Here is an 18,681-nt window from a genome sequence, read left to right as displayed (position 1 = left end):
ATCAAAATCAGATTCAGAATCAGGTTTATTATCACCGGCATGTGATGTGAAATTTGTTAACTTAGCAGCAGCAGTTCAATGCTATACATAATCTAGCAGAAAGATAAAAATAATAATAATAAATAAAGTAAATCAATTACATATATTGAATAGATTTTCAAAAACATGCAAAAACAGAAATACTGTATAGTAAAAAAAAGTTAGGTAGTGTCCAAAGATTCAGTGTCCATTTAGGAATCGGATGGCAGAGGGGAAGAAGCTGTCCCTGAATCACTGAGTGTGTGCCTTCAGGCTTCTGTACCTCCTACCTGATGGTAACAGTGAGAAAAGGGCACGCCCTGCGTGCTGGTGGTCCTGTAATAATGGACACTGCTTTTCTGAAACACTGCTCCCTAAAGGTGTCCTGGGTACTTTGTAGGCTAGTATCCCAAGATGGAGCTGACTAGATTTGCAATCTTCTGCAGCTTCTTTCGGTCCTGTGCAGTAGCCCCTCCATACCAGACAGTGATGCAGCCTGTCAGAATGCTCTCTATGGTACAACTATAGAAGTTTTTTAGTGTATTTGTTGACATACCAAATCTCCTCAAACTCCTAATAAAGTATAGCACTGTCTTGCTTTCTTTATAACTACATTAATATATTGGGACTAGGTTAGATCCTCAGAGATCTTGCCACCCAGGAACTTGAAGCTGCTCACTCTCTCCACTTCTGATCCCTCTGTAGGATTGGTATGTGTTCCTTCATCTTACCCTTCCTTTCTGTAGATGTATTTTACCCAATCTCGGGTTTTTATTTTCCCAAATAAATGAAGAAATTTTAGAGTCAACTTTAGCAAAAAAGGATTTTGGAACAAACATCGGTAGTGCCTGAAATACATATAAAAATTTTCGAAGAATAAACATCTTAACAGCATTAATACGATCAATCAAAGTTAAATAAAATGGAGACCATTTAAATGAAAGTTGAGTAATGTGATCGATTAAGGGTGAGAAATTAGTCTTAATTAAATCTTACCCTTCCTGAAGTCCACAATCAGCTCTTTCATCTTAGTGACATTGAGTGCCAGGTTGTTACTGCAGCACCACTCTACTAGTTGGAATATTTCACTCCTGTATGCCCTCTCATCACCACCTGAGACTTTACCAAGAATGGCTGTATCATCAGCAAATTTATAGATTGTATTTGAGCTATGCCTAGCTGCACAGTCATGTGTGTATATAGAGTAGAGCAGTGGGCTAAGCACAGACCCCTGAGGTGCACCAGTGTTGATTGTCAGTGAGGAGGATATGTTATCACCAATCTGCACAGATTGTGGTCTTCCGGTTAGGAAATCGAGGATCCAATTGCAGAGGGAGGTACAGAGGCCCAGGTTCTGTAACTTCTCAATCAGGATTGTGGGAATGATGGTATTAAATGCTGAGCTATAGTTGATGAACAACATCCTGACGTAGGTGTTTGTGTTGTCCAGGTGGTCTAAAGCCGTTTTGGAGAGCCATTGAGATTGTACCTGCCATTGACCTATTGTGGCGATAAGCAAAGTGCAATGGGCCCTGGTCTTTGCTGAGACAGGAGTTCAGTCTAGTCGTGACCAACCTCTCAAAGCATTCCTTCACTGTCGATGTGAGTGCTACCGGGCAATAGCATTTCCAAGAAAATTTTGTTCTATGGGATCTTCTCAAATAAAATGATACAGAATGCTGTGTCATAAAATAAATTGGATAGATCCCAGTAGTTTTTGTGATCATTCTTTAAAAAATGACATTTCAATGTTGGGGTCATGGGTGAAGTATTCTGCAGTACATGCTTCTTTAATAATATGTCATGAACAACTGAACGTTATGAGCAGGTAATAGATCTGTAAGCTGTTCCTTCCCTCTGCTAGCCTGCGGGTCACCCTTTGGCAAGGTATACACCTGCTTAGGTCCTTGATCAGAACATTGTAAAGCCACAGGAGCAGCTGGTGGATGGTCGTATGAGCAAAATTCCTGGTTACGTGACCATTGATACCACGCAGACAATCTCTGAAGAGTATTGATAATGGCTGGGGTAACCTCTCTTGTAAAGGCACTGCCCAGAAGAAGGCAATGGCAAACCACTTTTGTAGAAAAAATTTACCAAGAGCAATCATGGTCATAGGACCATGATCGCCTACATCATATGACACGGCACATAATGACAATAATGAACAGATCTCATTGGGATTTTAGATCTATCATTTATTGCTGCATTTAAAACAGCAACCTTATCATTTATTATCAATTATTCTCTTTGGATTTTAGATCTACTCTCATTTATTGCTGCATTTACAACAGCAACCTTATTATAATGGCTTCATGGTAGCACCTTTGATGAAGGTTACCAGAAGCAATATGAGAGCTCTTGCATAGCTTCCATGGCTTAGCCAAAATTTTTCATTTAATAGGTGTACAAAGTCTGGATTTACAAGACGTCAACTGTCTTATCAGTGACTACCTGACAGACGACATATCAGGTCATTGACTGTGGGTCCTGCTTTCTCTGGTGAAGTTTTATGTAGGTAGTACCTTGCACTGCCATGCTCCACTTTTCAGGACCCCACTAGTACACACTTCAGTTCTGTGGCCCAGTTTCTGTGTTAAAGAAAATCTTCCCTATTCATAGCAGGCCAGGCAGCATCTATAGGAAGAGGTACAGTCGACGTTTCGGGCCGGGACCCTTCGTCAGGACTAACTCAAAGAAGAGATAGTAAGAGATTTGAAAGTGGGAGGGGAAGGCAGAGATCCAAAAAGATAGGAGAAGACAGGAGGGGGTCTATCTCTTCTTTCAGTTAGTCCTGACGAAGGGTCTCGGCCCGGAACATCGACTGTACCTCTTCCTAGAGATGCTGCCTGGCCTGCTGCGTTCACCAGCATTTTTTTGTGTGTGTTGCTTGAACTTCCAGCATCTGCAGATTTCCTCATGTCTGCATTTCCCTATTCATATTCCTTTCCTGAATGGAATTCTTAAATTAAAACATTTCACTTGACCTACCTTTTACAGTTTTACAATTTTGACGAACGTAGACAGGAACAAACAGATTAGTATGTGCTAATTTTATTTTGTAGTTTCTGTAATTCATTTTGTGGATATTATGAATATACATTGCAAAATAAATCAGCTATTCACAGAGAGAATGGATGAAAATATATAGTGAACTCAGTCAGTTATTCCAGTGGGAAACAGATTGTTAAAACTGTACTTTCAAAATGGCTGTTTCAATAAAATTTTGACTGTATGAAATTTGAATTCTCGATTGTTCAGGTACATAATAAAGAACTTTGCACTCTCACTTAATTGTGACTTTATATGTGCAACTTCTGATGAATAAAGGAATGACCTTTGACTGCATTCTGTTGTTCTGAAGCTCAGAGTGAAATAATTGGTAAAAGAGGTTCCCTATGGAAATATAATATCTAATAACTGATTTACTCAGCCATCTTACTGTATGGGACAGGCTAATGTAACATACTTCAACTTGTAGGGCTAGCGCTTCTCCAGGCTGCTTATATTTACAAAGAGTCAGTAATTGGATTATCAGCTGCATAGAAAACCTGAAAAGAGGCTTCTTGTAAATGGCATATAGAAGGAGAATTCCATATTCTGTGCTGAAACCTGTATCTGAAGTTGGAAAATTGAGATAATGTTATTGTAACTGCTGACAACATAACATATTTCTATTTCTGTCTAAGCATCATAACTACTAACCAAACCCTGTGTATATTCACAGCTTCCTAGGTGGTCAATCCAACTCCCATTGACTGACAAAACCATCTTTCCAAACTTCAGTCCGTGTCAATGGTTCACTGCCTAACACCTGCTGGTAAATGAGCAGTTCCCCTTACTCCATTACAGTCCCTGTCTCAGTGGTCCACCTCCTGACATATGCTGGTGATTGGCAAGATAACTCGTTTTGATTTCAGTACCTCTTGAGGATGAGGGATTTCACTTCAAAGGTAACACCCCACCCTCCCCCATCCCCTTGCCATAAACCATACTAATTGCAGCTTCCTCTTTGATCTAAGAACATGTTTCACACTACCTACCTCCTAGCTGGCCTGAACAAGCAGTGCTTTAGCTCTTCTCTCCTTCCCTCCCTTGCTAACTGCGTCAGCTGGTTATTGCAATATTGATACTTTTGTAGATACCAGGGGACACATCAATGAGGAGAGTTGAATGAAATTGCACATTCACAATATGATGCATGGTAGGTGGCAAGATATAAATTTTTCATAACATCCCAGCACCTGTTCTCTGCCCTGCACATAATTTCAATTTAGTAGTTTTGGTTGTACAACAAAAATGCTTTTTTAGCTCTACACTCAAATAGCTTTTGACAATTTGAACCCTATTTTACAAAGTTTTGGTGAATATTATAGCTCTGGACAGTCAAGAGCCACAGGGAGTATCAAGGACAATGCTCTCTATCCTTCCACACCTTCTCCCTCTGTCACCACTTCATAGCTTGCACATTTCCCAGAACCGAGATGCTATCCCAGCACAATAGAAAACTAGCTCCAGCTCAGTTTACACAGTTGTCTGAGCAACAGTCTATATAACCACCCATCCCTATTAATATAAGTAGAGTTAGCTATTCTTCCTGCAGATAATCTTACACACTGTCAAAAAGACTCATTAAATATTAACCAGCTAAACTGCCAGCTTCAAAGATTTGTCTGCCCACATGAGGAGTCAAGTACATCACTCAGAAACAATCTACATCTTTAACTCTGTAACCATTTCCATTACTAAGGATACATATCTCTGCTCCCTTCGTCCCCATCTGCTTTCCACAGGAATCTATCCCTCTGCGATTCCCTTGTCCATTTGTCTCTCTCCACTGATCTCTCGCCAGGCCTTTATCCCTGCAAGCTATACCTCCCTATACATCTCCTCCCTCACCTCCAATCAGGGTCCCAAACAGTTCTTCTAGGTGAGTCAACACTTCACCTGTGAATCTGCTAGTGTCGTCTATTGTGTCTGATGCTCCCATGGCAGCCTCCTCTACATTTGGTGAACAATCGTAAATTGGTGGACCACTTCTCAAGCACCTCGGCACCATCCACCACATGAGGGACTTCACAGTGGCCATAAGATGATAAGATATAGAAGCAGAAATAGGCCATTCAGCCCATTGAGCCTGCTCCACCATCTCAACATGGCAGATCCCAGATCCCACTCAACCCTATACACCTGCCTTCTCACCATATCCTTTGATGCCCTGGCCAATCAGGAATCTATCAATTTGCACTTTATATAAACCCACAGACTTGGCCTCTACTGCAGTCTGTGGCAGAGCATTCCACGGATTCACTACTCTCTGGCTAAAAAAATTCATCCTTATCTCTGTCCTAAAATGCCACTCCTCAAGTTTGAGACTGTGTTCACTGGTTCTGGATACACATCCATCCTATCTACATCCATCCCATCTAGTCCTTTCAACATTCAGTAGGTTCCAATGAGATCCCCCCTTTTTAATTTCAAACATTTTAATTCCCATTCCAACATGTCGGTCCATGGCCTCCTCTTCTGCCAAGGTGAGGCCAGCCTCAGAGCAGAGGTGCAGCATCTTATATTCCATATGGGTAGCCTCCAACCTCATGACAAGAATCTCAATTTCTCTTTGTCATAAACAAGTTCCTCCCCCTCCCCCTTCCTCTATTCCCCACTTTGACCTTTTACCTGTTTTCAACTGCCTTTTACTTCCCCCTAGGTCTCCTCCCCCTTCCATTTCTCCTATGTTCCACTCTTCTCTTCTATCAGAATCTTTTTTCTTCAGCCCTTGACTATTCCCACCAAACCAGGCTTCACCTATCATCGACCAGCTAGCCCTTCCTCCCCCCCACCCTTTTATTCAGGCATTTTCCCCCCTTCCTTTCCTGCCCTGAAGAAGGGCCTCAGTCCGAAATATCAGCTGTCTATTCATTTCCATACATAGTGTCTGATCTGCTGAGTTCCTCCAGCATTTTGTGTGTGTTGCTTTCCATTGCGAAGGATTAAGATGGGGCATCAAGCAAATTGGATCATTGTTTCTCAGGAGCACAGTTTTGGGAGTGTATGATCTCTGTCACAGAATAAACAAAAACAATCTGTGTTCTACGACTCAGTGGCGACCAGCATTCTATTCTACGCTGTTGTCAGCTGGAGCAGCATGGTGAGGGCGGCTGACAGCAAGAAGATCGATAAGCTTGTCAGGAAGGCTGGTTTTGTTCTGGGGGCAGAACTGGATTTCCTGGTGGTTGTGTCTGAGAACAGGATGCTGCAGAAGCTACAGAGCATTATGGACAATCCCTCTCACCCCCTCCATGACATACTGGACTGTCACGTACCCCGTGACGGGGATAAAGAACCAGCAGAAATAGAAACCACTTTGGAGTCTCATATTGCTATAAGATACTAATATTTATTAGTAACTATGCAATACAGTGATATCAAAGTAAATAAATCACACAGGTTAGCAATGAATATATATATATGTACATAAATCAGTAAGTGTGGAAACATATGTATGAAAACCAAGCTTCTTTAAGTCTAGGGGTAAAAAGATACAGTCTTATGATGTTGAGTAAAGTTCAGTTCAGTTCAGTTTGTGGTATTTAGTTGAGTAGTGATGGAGAGAGAGAGAGTTGAGTCTTCAGGTGAGCTGTTGCCATCGATCTTCTCGTCGTCCTCCGAAATCCTTCAGAAGTCACCGACTGTGACTTTAACCAGGGGGACCGGTTTTCCTGTGGTGGAGCTATCACCCCAGTAAGGGTGGACACATAGACAACTCCTCACCAGTCAACCCCTTCTTCACCGCTGGAATAGCAATTTGGATCGATCCGCTTGATCGATCCTCCAAAACCCACTTTCTCTGCGGGCACAACAATGCTCAATTCTTTAGCAATGTCCCGCAACTCATACTTTTTAGTTAACTTCAAAGTCACCAGGTCTGGTGATTTCAGAAAGTCTCTAACATCCATTTCTGCTGTTTTTCCACACAACCAAATCAAAAGTCCAAATCAAAAGGGATTTTCCCCAATCAATTCAAACCAGCCTCCCGACCAATTTGTTCATATCCCTGACGAGCCCCCAATTAATGTCACGTACCCTGTGATGGGGATAAAGAACCAGCAGAAATAGAAACCACTTTGGAGTCTCATATTGCTATAAACTAATAATATTTATTAGTAACTACGCAATACAGTAATATCAAAGTAAATAAATCACACAGGTTAGCAATGAATATACAAACTGTATATGTAAGTACATAAATCAGTAAGTGTGGAAATATATGTATGAAAACTAAGCTTCTTTAAGTCTAGGGGTAAAAAGATACAGTCTTACGATGTTGAGTAAAGTTCAGTTCAGCTCAGTTTGTGGTATTTAGTTGAGTAGTAATGGAGAGAGAGAGAGAGAGAGTTGAGTGTTGCCATCGATCTTCTCGTCGTTCTCTGAAATCCTTCACAAGTCACCGACTGTGACTTTAACCAGGGGGGCCAATTTTCCTGTGGTGGAGCTATCACCCCGGCAAGGGTGGACACATAGACAACTCCCCACCAGTCAACCCCTTCTTCACCGCTGGAATAACAATTTGGATCGATCTGCCTGATCGATCCTCCAAAACCCACTTTCTCTGCGGGCACAACAATGCTCATTCAGTGTCCAGATCATGTGTCTGAGGTCTGTATCATCTGACCTATTTATTTCACCAGGTTGAGCAGCACCTGTCATTCAAAGAGTCCCTCCTTCCTTTGTCAGCAAAGAAATGCAAGCAGGCAACAAGTCCTTGAAAGTAACATCAATAATGTGCTGTTAGTCACTATAGCAACCTTCGAGCTGCTTGGTGCTGTCTCCAACTCCAAACTCAGTAGAAATCCAAAGTTACTTCCAATGCCTTAAAGTGACAGTCCAACCGTTAATCTTCGTCTCTCTCTCTCTCTCTCTCTCTCTCTCTTTTCAAAAGCAAAATATCGGTGGTAAATAACTCTCACTCTGTCTCTCTTCAAACAGTTAATAGGGGCACTCCTGGATCCCCTCACAGGACAAACAGAGGAACACCTTTAGTAACAGTCTGATTGCACTGAGGTGAACCAATGAAAGGCACAGGAGATCCTTTCTCCTTGTGGCTACACGACTCGACAACTCCTCCTCCTTAAGTATATAACTATATGATTTCATTGCCCATCTCTGTGTAGTACTATTACTTTTTAATGCACATTGTGGGTTTTTTCATACCTCAATGATAATATTTTTTTATTTTAAGGTACTGTATAGATTTCGGACTGAGAAATCTTGCAACAATAATTTCCTTTGGGATAAATAAAGTTTTATCTTATCTTATATAAAACCAAAATACATGGGAAAATATTCAGCCATGTGCATTTTTTTGTGAAAAGCAAAATAGAATTAATGCTTTAGTTTGAAAATCCTTCACTATATAACTGCATTTTATAGGCATCTGTTAGTCTCATGAGACCATGGATTTGCGCCTTGCCTGGTCAAGGTTGTATGGAAGACCAGCAGTTGTCCATGCTGCAGGTCTCCCCTCTCCACGCCACCGATGTTATCCAAAGGAAGGGCATTAGGACCCATGCAGCTTGGCATCGGTGTCATCGCAGAGCAATGTGTGGTTAAGTGCCTTGCTGCCTCAGCCAAGTCTCGAACTAGCGACCTTAAAATCACTAGGCGAACGACTTAACCACTTGGCCACGCGCCAACACTGCATTTGATCAAAGGATATTCAGACAACATTATCAGTCACCTTCGTTGGAGTGTCACTACTGGAAGCCTAACTTCCGCAAAATTCATCAGGCACACAGTACACATAGTCGCTTGATTTTTATAACATCCACTGAAAGTCAGCATAAAAAAATATTTCCTTCTTTATTCATTCACAGAGAGCAGCCATCAGGTTTAGATTCAGATTCATTTATCACATGTACATTGATATGTACAGTGAAATGCATGACCATTGTTTGTACTGGGAGCAGCACACAAGCGTCACCACGCATTCCAGCACCAACATAGCATCCTCACAATGTTCCACAGAACAACAATGTAAATGTCAGCATTTTCCCCCTGACTGAGTGATTTTTCAGAGTGTAGTTAAAAATTGCATACAGGCCATAACACGTAAAGATTTATTTTATTGAAGCACAAAACTTGTATGATCAATATTACTAATATTATCTTTCTTATTTCAAATTTATCTGGTTACTTAAATTTCTATTCATTATAATAAATTTTGAATTCATGAATATATCAATAATGGAAGATATTGGATTGCTAATTGCCAAGCCATCTAGACTACCCTACTGTTAAGCTACTTAACAATGAATTAGCCAAAATCATCCCTTCTGTTGGTCATTGCCAGTACTGCACAGTCTTGATTGAACTGCATCAAGTTCTGAGACTTGTCTCTTGGCATCTTATTGGTAGTTGCAGTCAGATGGACTTCAAGGAATGAAACCAAAGCCCCATTTCAGACAAACCTCAAATCTCAAATTTTTGGTGTACCTTGCAAGTTTGCTAATCACTTTGTAAGTAAAATTGGAGCTTAACTAGTGACAGCCTCAGAAAATGGTACAGAATTTTCCTTCTACAGCAGTTGCTCTTTTTAATCTGAGTAGTATAATGTCTAACAACCTGCTGGTGAATTATTTTGCATATAATGGATAATCTGGCAAAGTTGTACTTTTTACTGATGCAATATAGTTTTGTTACCAAGGGCAACATTTAAATCCATCTTTGATTAATTGAGTCAGTAATAGTGAATTGCCTTCTTAAACACCTGCATCTTTTGTGGGGAAGTTATCCCGATAGCACATTTCTTACATTTTTGTCATCTATAAAATGATGGTACTGTCATGGTGGTGTTATAAAGGGAATTCAGTCTTTTTGACCCTGTCCCCGTGAACACACAGACATATGTGTTGGGCACGTGGCCAAGTGGTTAAGGCGTTCATCTAGTGATCTGAAGGTCGCTAGTTCGAGCCTCAGCTGTGGCAGCTTGTTTGTGCCCTTGAGCAAGGCACTTAACCACACATTGCTCTAATATCTGTGTGAGGAGTGGCACCCCACATAGACTTCCAATATGCACCTTGTAAGGCATGAAAATGCCCGTTGCAGGCCTCTCATGGTCTGAGTCGATATTCCCCTCCTGTGAAGAAATTACAATGTATTTCCAAATCAGAATCAGAATATGACTTGTAGAAAAATGCAGGCAGTGCTGATCCCACTGTTCTCTGCTCCTAGATGCATTAGTCTTGTGTGGTAAGCACTGCAGCCATACAGAGCTAATGGTAGAGGGAGATGAATATTGAGCGATGGTGCAATTAAATGGACTGCTTAGTGCTGAGTAGGTTTAAACTATTTGTATATGATTAGAAATGTAGGACACACAAAATATAAGAGCAGAAGTAGCCCTGTTCCAGCTCCAGCATTCAATAAGATTATGACTTTTCTATCTTGAACTTGAAACACTTGTATGATCTCTCCCCAAATGCCTTGACTTCCTTGTAGTCAAAATGTTTGACAGTCTCTGCCTTGAATGTGCCTAACGACTCTACTTCCAGAACTCTCCAGGTTTGAGAATTTCAGGAGTTCACAGACCCTAAGACACAAAATGCCTCTTCATCATCATCAGAAATGGGTGACCACTTCTTCTGAAACAATGCTCCCTAGTTTGAGTTAAGCCCATTCAGGGAAATATCCTCTCAGCTTCCACCCAGTAAATCTACCTTCAGATTCTTATATGCTTTAGTTAAATCACTTCTCATTCTTCTAAACTTCAAAGACTATGGGAGAAAACTGCTCTAGTTTTCTACCTACACCAACCTCTTCCTCCTGGAACTCAACCTAGCTAATATTCACTGCACCCTCAATGCTGGAATATTATCCACTAAATAAGGATACAGTCTCTCCAGGGCCCTGTAAAGTAGCATCAAAATTCCCTTACTTTTGTTCCATGTATTTTGCTTTATACCAAATTGACAAAAGGCTTTAGGGAGTCAAGGCATAGATCACTCATGACAGATTACCCAATCTCTTGCCCACTCCTAAATTTCTGATTAATTATGATCCACTCCCACACTTCACAATGTTGGTGAGTGATGGAGAGCTATTATTAAAAAGCAAAGGGAAGTGGTTCGACTTCCTCGAACTGGAGATGATTATAGACTGGCATTTGCATGTCACAGATGTTTGTGGCTATGTTCTTTGTACTAGCCTACAAAGTATCCAAGACATCTTCAAGGAGTGGTGTCTCAGAAAGGCAGCGCCCATTATTGAGGACCTCCAGCACCCAAGGCGTGCCCTTTTCTCATTGTTATTATCAGGTAGGAGGTACAGAAGCCTGAAGGCACACACTCAGCCATTCAAAAACAACTTCTTCCCCTCTGCCATCCGATTCCTAAATGCACATTGAACCTGTGAACACTACCTCAAATTTTTTCTTTTTCAATCTTTTTATTAAGTTTCAAAATTAATAAACATAACAATAATAGTAATGATACAAAGAGATCAGGATTACATTAATAACGATTAACATGCACATGCACAGATTCCAAGTAACAAATAAAATTTAGCCTCCCAATCTCAGAGTAACTAACCAGGAAAAAGATGTTTTATAAAGAGAAACAAAACCCTAAACTAAAAAAAAACAAAGATTGGGCTGTCATATTATATTGGCTAAAATTATTATTTGTCATTAACTCCTCTCCTCTATACCTGAACAAAAAATTACTACAAAGGATTCAGAAAGGGTCAACTTACATCATATGAAAATATTGAATAAATGGCCTCCAAATTTTTTCAAATTTAACCAAATTTATCCTGTCAAGTTCTATTATATCTAATTTTTTCTTTCAACCATCTAGAATTGATCAAGCTTTTTTTTATGGAAAAGAAAGGGAATAACACGCTTTCATGATTTATTCATGGGTGATTGTTTTATGTCTTTTGAACAGCTGTCTAATAAATATAATTTGCCTAGATCACACTTTTTCAGATATTTATAGATTACAAACTTTCTGAATGTTATTTTACCTACCTTTCCGATATCACATCAAATTGAAGTTACAGAAAAAAAATTTAAGTTTAAATCCCTATCAGAAGAGTTTAATATCATATATTTATGATTTAATTATGAAAATACGCTTAGGTACTTCCGATAAAATTAAGAATGAGTGGGAAAGAGAACTTCAAATACCTTTACCTACTACCTCACATTTTTAAGATATATTATTTCTGGTTTTTGCATGATTTTTAATCTATTCAATATACGTATACTTTAACTGATTTAGCTATGTATTTATTATTATTATTGTTTTATTTTTTTCCTTCTATATTACGTATTGCATTGCACTGCTGCTGCTAAGCTAACAAATTTCATGACACACTCCAGAGATAATAAACCTGCTTCTAATTCTAATTCTGAATCTGTTAGCGTGCATGTTGTTCAAATCCTGTTGCAGATATAATGTCTGGATTGCTCCCAGTGACACATAGACCTCATTTCTTAGTTGTTTGAATAGGAATAGACATTGTCCAGTCTTTTGCAAACATTCCTACTACTTACACAATGCTGAGTGATGGCCCTTAATGAAGTTGCTGAGGATGATTGGGCCTCAGATACTGCCTGCAGAAACTCAAAGTGATGAAGGTGCTTTGACTTGATAATTACCCCTATTTCTCTTTCCAAAGATGTTACTTTCTGCTGAATATTTTCACCTTTTCCTGTTTTTACTTTAGATCCCAGTATTCCTCCATTTTAACTTCTTCCATGTCCCTGATTACTTGCACCTGACTGCATGCCTACCAGCAGATATTTTGCTTATACTTACTGTTAGATTTACACACTAGAATACTTAGGAGCTTAGAAAACAGGAGTCTGGCCCTTAAACACATTCTGTCATTCAATAAGCTCAGGGCCTACCTTTCTCCATATCCCTGATGTTTTGAGGAATCTATCTCCCTCATGAATGACACTCAACAACTTGGCTGCCTCCACCTTCTGTGGTAGAGAATTCCAGAGTTCAGTGGAGTGCATGTTAGGTAATTGCACTGTATCACTATCCCAAATGTATTACCCCACATCCTGAGACAGACCTTTTGTTCTAGATCCCTAGCCAGGAAAGAAAGCCACCTCTGCAAATCCTGTTATCAAGCTCTGTCAGAATTTTAAATGTTTTGATGAGATCCTTTAACATTCCCCTGAACTAGAGAAAAGAAGTCAAACTAATTTCTCTCCACATGCAGTCTCACTACCCCGAAATCATTCTTTCAATGCACTCCCTCGGTAGCAAATACATCCTTCCTTTAGTACGGAGACCAAAGTTGCACACACAATTCCAGGTATGGTTTTATTAAGGCATGCAGAACTGTAGTTAGATATCTGTGCTTCATTACTCAAAACTTATGGCAATGAAAGTCAATGTACCATTTGCTTACTTAGCTACATATTGTATTTGCAGGGAGACACAAGAGAATGCACATGCTGAAATCTCAAGCAACAAACAACCTGCTGGACAAGCACGGTGGGTCAAGTAGCATCTGTTGTGGGAAAAGAATTGCCGATGGTTTGGGTCTAAACCCCACGAGGACTAAATTCACACCTACTTCTAAACTTGTGAAGGCTCTTCCCATTTTGTTTTGAAAGCAATAGTGTAAGAGAAGAGGAGCCCAGGGAGAAGAACAAGGAGTCAGAATAGGACAGCAAAACGAATGGGTAGGTGGGCCTGGATCTAATCATCTGCTCTGTACACACTGAACATTTATTAGCAATTTAAGAGCAATGCAAAGAATGTTTTTCAACCCTGGCTCAGTTTGGGTTGTGTTATGTATTTAATATTTTAATAATATTTGAGCAATATTGTAAATATTTTGTTTCATCAAACATTCTTTGTTGCTTAAATAATTTATTATGAGTTATATGTAAAAGTACATGAATGGCTTAAGTCTTTATGCCACCAGGTCATAAATGCGCAACTCCCTAAAGTAAAAATGAAGTACACATACTCCCTTGTTTTTCTTTTGATTAGTTTTATGTTTTGCAGTTACAAAACATAACACCGGTGACAAGTAAATTTTAAAATTAACCCGCGGCAACTGCCTACCTGTTAAAGCACAGTGCATTTTTTTTTTGTGAGAGGAAAGAGATGGCATTGTGCATAATGAGGTAGGTTTTCAAAGCTTGCAGAGAGATTTAGGCCAGTTAGAAGAGTGGGCTGAAAGATGGCAGATGGTGTTTAAAGCTAATAAATGTGAGGTGCTACATTTTGGTAGGACTAATCAAAATAGGACATACATGGTAAATGGTAGGGCATTGAAGAATGCAGTAGAACAGAGGGATCTAGGAATAATGGTGCATAGTTCCCTGAAGGCAGAATCTCATGTGGACAGGGTGGTGAAGAAAGGTTTTGGTATGCTGGCCTTTATAAATCAGAGCATTGAGTATGTAATGTTGAAATTGTACAAGGCATTGGTAAGGCCAAATTTGGAGTATTGTGTACAGTTCTGGTCACTGAATTATAGGAAAGATGTCAACAAAATTGAGAGGGTAAAGAGAAGATTTACTAGAATGTTACCTGGGTTTCATCTCCTAAGTTACAGAGAAAGGTTGAACAAGGTGGGTCTTTATTCTTTGGAGAATAGAAGGTTGAGGGGGGACTTGATAGAGGTATTTAAAATTATGAGGGGAATAGATAGAGTTGATGTGGATAGGCTTTTTCCATTGAGAGTGGGGGAGATTGAAACAAGAGGACATGAGTTGAGAGTTAAAGGGAAAATGTTTAGGGGTAACATGAGGGGGAACTTCTTTACTCAGAGAGTGGTAGCTTTGTGGAACGAGCTTCCAGCAGAAGTGGTTGAGGCAGGTTCAATGTTGTCATTTAAAGTTAAATTAGATAGCTATATGGACAGAAAAGGAATGGAGGGTTATGGGCTGAGTGCAGGTCGGTGGAACTAAGTGAGAGTAAGCGTTCGGCACGGACTAGAAGGGCCGAGATGGCCTGTTTCCGTGCTGTAATTGTTATATGGTTATATAGTTATATATGGTCAAGTTTTTTAAAAAGCACGGCTCGTGTCCCTTCAGAAAAAGAAAAATATGTGAGAGTTGAAAATAAGGCGGAACAAGGACAAAATTCATGGGTTCATTAGCAGTGAGTACTGAGTGATAATAATAAATTTTAAAAAAGCAAGAGGAAAAGGATGGTTACATCAGAAAGATAGACATGTTCAATTGCACAACAGATAACTGGATTACGTGTACTGAATGAAATGAACAGTATTTTAAAACAAATGGAATAACTGATGAGAAACAAGTGCAAGTTTTGCTGAGTAAATTGGTGGAAGGACATACAGCTTGCTTAGATGTTTAAATGCTACAACTACACCAGCTGAAATGACTTTTGCTGATATCAGTAATGTAATGCAGGAACATTTTGAACTAAAACCATTGCTGATTGCAGAACACTTTAGGTTTCATAAGCAGTATCAAAAAGAATGGGAGTCAATTTCAGCTTAAATGGCTGAATTGAAGACATTGTCCTAGTATTGTCAGTTCAGTGATAGGACTAATGATGCAATGAGAAATCATTTAGTTTGTAGAATCTTGCAAGAAAACATTCAAAAACAGCTCCTAACCTAAGCATAGCTAACATTTGAAATCGCTGTATAAATGGAAATTACAGCAATCAAGTTGCAATCAGGAATGAAACTGAACATAAAATTGCAACCTCTAACCAGAAACCTGCATTGTTGAACAAATTGCATTAATGTTATAGCAAGGGCTCACATACACCAGAGCAATGCAGTTTTAAAGGCGTAACTTACAGAAAATGAAACAAAGTAGGACACACACAAAGAGCATATCAAGCAGTCAAAAACAAATGGACTGCACAAGGAAGAAAAACAGATAAAAAAATCAAGTTGCAGTTTCAAAAAGAGTACTTATTTGCATACTGTTGATGAAAAATCTGATAATGATGAGAGTGACACAGGACTGAGTAGCGTCGAGATTCACAATATCAAATTTAACAATAGACAAGCAATATGACCTACACCAGAAGTGAACGACAAATTAATTAAAATATAATTGGACATTGCCTCATCTGTTTCAGTGATTCCACAAAATGAGTTTGACTGGCATTTCAAAGATACTGAACTGAAGCCTGTAGATATCCAACTAGTTAGTGAGGACAGAAATAGGAAGTTCATACATTTTAACATATGGCTAAGGAGTTGGTGCAGGAGGGAGGGATTCAGACTTTTGGATCATTGTGCTTTCTTCTAGGGAAGGTGGGACCTGTACAGAAGAGGCGGATTGTATCTCAGCTGGAAGGGGATCAATATCCTAGTCAGAAGGTTTGCTAGTAGTACGTGGCTGGGTGGCCAGGGGGAGTTAAACTAGAGTTACAGGGGGATGGAAACCAGAGTGCCAGAACAAATGGTAGAATGGTTGTGGAGACAGGTATTGTAAAGACCTTAGACAAAATAGGGAAGCCAAAGGTTGAGTATGGTGGGACTACTGTTTTTCTGAGTTGGGTATATTTCAATGCAAGACATGTTATAAGAAAGGCAGGTGAACCCAGATTATGGATCAATTCATGAAATTATGATATTTTAGCCATTAATGAGATGTGGTTGCAAGAGGGGCAGGACTCAATATTTCAGGGTTCCATTGTTTTAGACACGATAGAGCTGGAGGGATTAAAGCAGGAAGGAATAGCACCATGGCCGTGCTCAGTCAGGACAGACTGCAGAACTCTCCTTTCTGCAACACTTACAAAGTGCTCCTCCACCCTCCCTATTTGGAAAATCAGATCACTCCTCCATTTTGCTGTTGCCAAAGTACAGGCAGGAGCTGAAACAAGAGGCAGGTATGGGTAAAACCATCCGCTGTTGGTCTGACCAATCGGCCTCCATACTGCAGTACTGCTTTGATGACAGCGACTGGAATGTCTTCCATGATGAGGATGTCTCCAAGTTCACAGAAGGGGTCGTGAGTTTCATCCAGAAGTGCACAAGGATGTTGTCTCCCAGAAGTCGGTCAGGGTCTATCCAAACCAGGAACCCTGGATCAACAGTTCCGTGCGAACAGCACTTCCTGTGTGATACAGAGCTTACACTGACAGTAACCAGCAGGAGCTCAAGAAATGCAGCTACGATCTGCGCAAAGTCTTCAAAACAGTGAAACGACAATACAGGGACAAGATTCAGACACAACTTTCCACCAAAAACACACACAGCTTATGGCAGGGTCTGCACACCATCGCAGACTTCAAAGCGAAACACGGTGGAGATGCCTCTCTCCCAGATGAGCTAAATCTTTTTTACGCTTCATTCGATGTCGCCAATACTGAGCCCCTGAGGAGACCTGAAGATGATGTGACTGGCAGCTTGGTCATCTCTGAGGCTGAAGTATGCAGGTGTTTCCAACGGGTGGATATGTAAGGCCGCGGGACTGGACGGCATTGCAGGGCAAGTACTTACGATGTACGCGGCACAACTGGCAGGTGTGTTCACAGACATTTCTACTCTCTCCCTCTCCCAGTGTAGAGTGCCTTCCTGCTTCAAAACATCCGCAGTTTTTCCTGTACCTAAAAAGACCAGGGTAACATGTCTGAATGACTGGCGTCCTGTCCCACTCACCTCAATAATAAGCAAATGCTTTAAAGGTTGGTCCAAGGACTGCATCTGCAGCATGCTACCACCCACAATAGACCACCCCTACAATTCATACAATTCACCGACTGACATGACCAATCGACAGATGACACAATAGCCACAGCTCTACACACCGTCCTTTCATATCTGGACAAGAGGGATGCTTATGTGAGAATGCAGTTCTTGGACTACAATTCAGTACTCAACACCATAATTCCCTCCAGGCTCGACAAGAAGCTCAGAGACCTCGGCCTTCATCCTGCCTTGTGTAACTGGATCCTGGACTTCCTGTCAGATCGCCGGCAGGTGGTAAGAGAGGGCTCCCTCACCTCTGCCCCTCTGACCCTCAACACAGGTGCCCCTCAGGGCTGTGTCCTGAGCCCCTTCCTTTACTCTCTGTATACCCATGACTGTGTCCCCACCCACAGCTCCAATCTGCTAATTAAATTTGCAGACGACACTACACTGATTGGCCTAATCTCAAATAGTAATGTGGCAGCCTACAGAGAAGAAGTCACCACCCAGACACAGTGATGTCGAGAAAATAAACTCTCCCTCAATGTCACAAAAGCAAGGGATCTGGTTGTGGATTACAGGAGGAATGGAGACAGGCTAACCCCTATAGATATCAATGGATCTGGGGTTGAGGGGGTGAACAGCTTTATGTTCCTCAGCATACACAGCATCGAGGATCTCACGTGGTCTGTACCTACCGGCTGTGTGGTGAAAAAAGCACAGCAGCCTCTTTCACCTCAGACGGTTGAAGAAGGTTGGTATGGGCCCCCAAATCATAAGAACTTTCTACAGGGACACAATTGAGAGCATCCTAACTGGCTGCATCACTACCTGGTATGGGAACTATACCTCCCTTAATCACAGGGCTCTGCAGAGAGTGGTGTGGACTGTTCAGCGCATCCGTAGATGTGAACTTCCCACTATTCAGGACATTTACAAAGACAGGTGTGTAAAAAGGGCCCAAAGGATCATTGGGTCCCAACTCACCCCAACCACAAACTGTCC

The 18,681-nt window shown here is 40.7% G+C and overlaps 1 long non-coding RNA gene across 1 annotated transcript in view; it reads right to left on the bottom strand.

Annotated features, from left to right (window-relative positions):
* The window catches only part of LOC134336682 (uncharacterized), a 76,044-nt gene that overhangs the window by 30,364 nt on the left and 26,999 nt on the right, over positions 1-18,681 (bottom strand). The gene's annotated exons all lie outside the window — the stretch shown is intronic.

Source organism: Mobula hypostoma, chromosome 23 (genome assembly GCF_963921235.1).
Source record: "Mobula hypostoma chromosome 23, sMobHyp1.1, whole genome shotgun sequence".
Lineage (NCBI taxonomy): Eukaryota > Metazoa > Chordata > Chondrichthyes > Myliobatiformes > Myliobatidae > Mobula > Mobula hypostoma.
The sequence above is the reverse complement of the archived record's forward strand: the minus strand, read 5'-3'. Positions and strand labels throughout refer to the sequence as shown.